The sequence below is a fragment of the Nicotiana tabacum genome, chromosome 9, assembly GCF_000715075.1.
Source record: "Nicotiana tabacum cultivar K326 chromosome 9, ASM71507v2, whole genome shotgun sequence".
In the NCBI taxonomy this organism is placed as follows: domain Eukaryota; kingdom Viridiplantae; phylum Streptophyta; class Magnoliopsida; order Solanales; family Solanaceae; genus Nicotiana; species Nicotiana tabacum.
The window spans coordinates 91,822-97,868 of NC_134088.1; positions in this window are offsets into that span (position 1 = coordinate 91,822).

Below are 6,047 nucleotides of genomic sequence, written 5' to 3' on the forward strand. Positions count from 1 at the left end.
ACGCTTCGCAGTATTAAATTACGACGATGTTGCACCCTGTAGTATTGTACGTTGAATTTGTCGTAAGGTAATTGACATCAGTCCAAGGAAAAGATTATTTGGAGATTATAAGGATTATGCTATTTCAAACAAGTAATGAGTAAATTCGTGAAGGTTAGAGGGGAAGCAAGTCAAAGAAAATGAATTTTCGACCAAGTTTGGCATGTTGGGATAAAATACGGGCCGAGCGATAATACCTGATATTTATGGACTAGTACCATATAAGGTACCATATGACCATGATAGCAGGATGTAAAAAGTGAATTAAAAATAAGTAAAATATTAAGTCATTTGAGACAATTCTTAATTATGTGGATAATTGAGTAATTATTGGTTAATGGGGGATTAACAAATTAATTAAAGGATCAAGTATTGGATAAGAATTGACCCTCACTTTAACGTGGCAGCAAATGTAACAAGATTAAAGACCAAAAATATGACTCTTAATCATTAAGAATAGGTGGAAACTTAATTCATTACATACAAGACACCTCAACTCTAAGTCTTTCCATACAAAATCATACATGCAATCAGATGTGAGGTTTGAAGATTTTTAAGGTGACTTTGTTAATAATTGTTACCAATTTCATAAAAATTACTATAAAACAGTAGCAACATGATTATTCAACCAATTCCTACACCAAATAATTCCAACGAGAATTATTAGCACATTAGCAACGTGAGACTTTGAAGCAAAGGTTCGGTCAAATCTTTTTCAAAAAATGCTTCACACGGAGTACTCGGACGAGCAAAAATCGCCCGCTTTATCTTTGCGCGAAAACCCTTCGTGTCTTCGTGCAAAGAGGGGTAGCTGTAAGCACGCAATTTTTGCTTCACGGACAGTCACTCCAAAAGAAAAGTGACAAAGGACCTCGCTGTACAATTTTCAATTTTCCGTAACGTGTGCTGTTAGTCATGTGTGGTTCTGTCCATTTTTGCTATTTTTTTACATTATTAAACAAAATACAAAATGTGTATGTCATGGTAATTAGACCATAATTCGTTCAGAAAATTCACAAAAAATATTCTAGGGTGCGATTTAATCTATTTAAATATTTTGATAATTATGTTAGGTGTTAAATTAATGTTTTCTTGAACTTCATTTTATTTTTAGTTTTAAAAATTAAAAAAAAAAAAGAAAGAAAAAGAGAAGAAAAGAATGAAGAAAACGGTTTGGGCCAAGAAAATAAACCAAAAATAGGCCCAAACCAATTCGAGCCGACCCAGTCCAAACCAGGCCTCAGGCAAGGCAAACCCCCCCAAACGACGCCGTATAAAGGCGTTTGATCTGAGCCGTCCGTCCAGGCCGATCTAACGACTCAGGACCTCTTTCAGCAACCCGTTTTCAAAACCCGACCCAATAACCGGTCTGACCCAACCCCTCACTTAAACCAAACGACCCCGTTTAACTACCAAACGACCCCGTCTCATTTCTCACCATCAGATCCAAGCCGTTGAGATCATCTGATCTAACGGCTCAGATCCAATCCCCTAACCCGTATATAAACCCTCTATCACTCCTCCACGCCCCCTATCCGAACCCCCCTTCATCGTCCCCAAGCTCAAACACTGAAACCCCAAACCCTAGCAAGCCGCCCTAGCTTCCCTTTCACCAGAACCCGGTGGCACGAATGCCGGTGACCACCTCCTGAACACCCTAAGTCCCCTTCACTCTCCTGAACATAGATCTGCTATCCATTTGCCTCGAATCACTTTCCTTCGTCTCGAATCTTCATTTGAAGATTTGAGTCAAGCTCGGACCTATGCCAAATTACCCCATCTTCATACCAGACACTCCTCTGACCCTCCTCGTGACCAAACCAAGCTTGGTTTGGTCCGAATCTACCCACAACTCCCAAAAATCAGATCTGAAGATCCAAAACCTAGAACACTAATAGCCTTGGAATCCGGCCGGTCTTAATAAGGGTTTGAGGCTTAATGGATCTTAACCAAGGTGTTCTCATGTGAGAACACCCTGGTTAAAATTTGTTCGGCCTCAAATGGTCAAAGTTGAGTCTGATTTGGGTCCGTTTTGATTTCAAACTTTTTCGGTAAGTTTCCTTTTCTCTTTGCTTGGTTCTAATTAAGTTGTCAGCATGCTTCGTTGTGTTTGTTTGTTATTTTGTTATTTTCATTCGGATTTCTTCCATCTCTGTCAAAGGCCTCTTATTTGGTCAATTGTTTTCTGTTTGTGTTCTAAATGTACTCTGTGATATACATGTGCGTCAATTAGATTAGTCGTCAAATGAGTTAATTCATATAGGCCCCCAGTAATTGAACAAAAGTTGTCTGATGCCCTTTAGGTCCCTAAATGTATTGTTTATATGAGCGACTGATTATTACCTGTTAGAATTAGTATAGTCGACCTGATAAACGTCGTCGATTAGTTTTCTATAACTAATGAATCGAATGAGCTAATAATGTCACATGACTAATTGAACCTTGTCACTGACTGAATGCCCAGCATTGTCTGAAATAAGTTTGTTTGCATTGCAAAAATGACTGAAAAGGTTCAGTCCAGGGTAGTCCTGAATTTGAACTTTCACGATTTCAAAATACCCTGATGATGCAATGGGCAGGGCAGTAATAATCAAGGTTAAGCAGGGGTATTCTGGGGTGTTTAAAAAGAACAGAAGTAATTAGTTTAAGTGAGCTGACAAATAGGGTACTAATTTAGGATTAAACTAATGCTCAATGGGGAACAAGATACGAGGGTATGGGGTTTAAAATGAATAAATAAAATGAGCCCATAACTCTTGATTAAACAAAAACCAGGCGTGGGGAACAGGGGGCTGGCACCAAAAGATGCTTAGGCATGGGCTTAAAAGAGTATGGGCAGACTGCAAGTTACGGCATGAAGGCAGCTTAACTGCACTGGGTCATTTGGCTTATAAATAAGCTGTTTTAGAACATAAGAAGGGGGATTTTTAGTCTTGAGGCTGAAAACTTTTAGTCTGAAGAGAGGTTTACTGAGTTTAAAGAAAACTGAAAGCATAAGGTAGTTTCCAGTAAACATTGTAACCAAACACTGTCTGAAAGTGGTGTAAGAGTTCATATTGGTCAAGCTGCCTTGGCCAAGTTCTGTCTGTTTGCATTGACTGAGCTGTTTGTGTTTGTTGAACTGTTGGTGTTGCTGCATCGAATACTCTGTTGCTGCTGTTGTTTCCTTACTCTTTCCTGGGATTGTTGGTTTGGTACTCGACTATCTGCTAGTTCTTTTGTTCTGGGAAATATTGCTGGTTGTCTGTGGGCTGTGGAAAACATTTGATTGTTGGTTTGTTGCTGTGCTGTTGCTGTGTATCTGCTGTTGCTGTGTTTACTGCATACTGCCCAGCTGATCATTCCTTTCTTCTTTGTCCTCTATACCAGGTACACAATTACACTACCAATGTAACTCGAAAGTTTGAGCAATGAGTATAAAAGAGAAGATCTGCAGATGTTGTTTATATACATGTACTGTTGTGTTGAATGTCATGTAGTGTCTAATAGCTCACATTTTTGGATACTGAAGGTAGCTTACAAGCCTAGTTGATGTCAATGTAGGGGATCGAATGATAGTTGTATATGTATGCTGTGAGATAAAAGTATTCTCAATGAATTAGGTTGCATCTCAGATTTAGTTTACTTAGCAGTATATGCTGTAATGTATGCCGAGCATGAAAACTGTACATCATGGGTTAAGTTCTTCCTTTTCTGATTAATGGTCTCATATAACTAGTAAACCACCTGTTAAGACAAAGAACATAAAACTTGCAATATCAACCCCATGAAGGTCGAGTTCAGGTCAAAACAGGCCAAGCAGGCCTGCTTCGAGCAAGCAGTGGCCCAGGTTTGGCCCATCACGCATGGGTTGGATTTGGGCCCATGATTATTTATTCGACTGACTGTGCACGCAGCCTCGTTCCTGTTTTTTTTTAGCATTTCCGAATTCCGTTACAAATAACTTGCAAGCATGTAATTAATTAGGACTATCTACTGTTTTCAATTGATAGAGACAAACACGACAAGAAACGTAGTTGCTATAGGATACCCCTTTAAAATAAGAACGAGATGAGCCTCGACGAAAATAAACAAAACGCGCAGATGCGGGGCCCTTGTTAAATGTATATTATCGAAGCATTTAGTTTTCAGGACGGGTTGTTTAGCAAATCTCACAACCCTCCTAAAATAACAATACGTTAAACTCTTTAGGACGCGCCTTAATAAATCTTACCTTCTTAAACCCGGGTGCACATTTATGTGACCCAAATCCAATTCTCAACGGAGTCGAAATGTGTTTCTAACCACGGGTGCATTGATTGTGGCGTGGTTCGAGGTACGTGTCCATGACGTTGCAAATTCATTTTTAAAAATAAGAATGAGATGGGCCTCACCAAATAAAATACAAATTACGGGGCCCTCAGTAAATATTTGTTTTAAAAATTGTTTAGATTTCAGGATGGACCGTTTAGTAAAATTCCACGGTCCTACCCAAAATAAATACGCTAGTCGCTTTAGGCGCGCCTTTAATAATTTAATTTCCTTAAACTCGGGTGCACATTGATGTGACCCAAATCCAAATCTCAACGGAGTCAAAGTATGTCGACGACCACGGGTACATTGATTGTAACACGGTTCGAGATACATTTTCACAACGTTGCAATTCTTGATAAACACAGTAAATGATAAAAGCGGTTAAAAGTTAAATTTTGCACATAAGTTCACACTTGTACAAAATCAGATAATCAAGCCGAATATAACAGTTGAGCGACCGTGTTAGAACCACGGAACTCGGGAATGCCTAACACCTTCTCCCGGGTTAACAGAATTCCTTATCCGGATTTCTGGTACGCAGACTTTAAGTCATTCTTTTTCCTCGATTCGGGATTAAAATTGGTGACTTGGGACACCCTAAATCTCCCAAGTGGCGACTCTGAAATAAATAAACAAATCCCGTTTCGATTGTCCTTTAATTGGAAAAACTCCCTTGCGCCCTCGCGGGTGCGGAAAAAGGAGGTGTGACACCATTGTATTCTGCTGGGGATCGCATAACCCAGAACCACTGGTTCAGGGTTAAGAATTCGAGCTTAGAATAATTGTTGTTATTTGGCTTTATTTATTATCTGATTTTTACATGATATATGCTTAATGTGCTAAATGATGCTTTTACCGCTTTAATATTATCTGAATTGTGTATATAAAACTGCTACGAAACCCTTCTTTCTGAGTCTTCTGAATTTATGGTGTACACGTGCGCGTGACCCACCTTTCTGTTAAAGTCATACCAAATAAGACGGAGTTAGGACAAGTAACTAGGCCGGGCAGACTTTCGTGCTCCCGGTTCGTTGCCCCCGCTTCGGCTCAAACTGTCCGTTTGGGTAAGCCAGGTTTAGAACAATCAACCTCAGGGTTACACTTAGAATAACTCAGCCATGTACCGGATCCCTAGTAGGAACGTTTATTTGCATCACGTGCATTTGACTTAGGGGACTCAACACAGGGGTTGGGTCTGTCTAAGACAGGTGAACTCGAAATAAAAAGACCATCCTGATGCATCCTACTTGCTATACGTGCATTCATTTGCCTCGAACATGCTTGCTGACCGGCTTAAATGAAATCATGGTAAGAGCTGAGGAGTAAAATGGGTCATAATAAAAAAAAATAAATGGGTCATAATAAAAAATATATATATATATATATATGTAATAAAAATAAAATATAGTTTTCAAATCTTGAAATAAAGGTATTTAATCTTGAAAGGTATTTAGTCTTGAAAATAGTTGGAAAAATTCCAAAAAAAATAGTTTTAAATCTTGAAATAGTTTTAACTGAAAACGATTGGAGTATGTTTTCAAAATGAGTCTTGACTTTATTAAATTAAATTTCAGATACAAAATGAGCACCACACAAAACCCCTCCTCCGCAAATACAGAAGAGTTTCTATTCCAGCTTCAAATGTGGTGGGGTGAATTAGGCGAAGATGGTCAAAAGTGGGTCATCAAGCATTTGGGAAATCTCCCGGACATTAT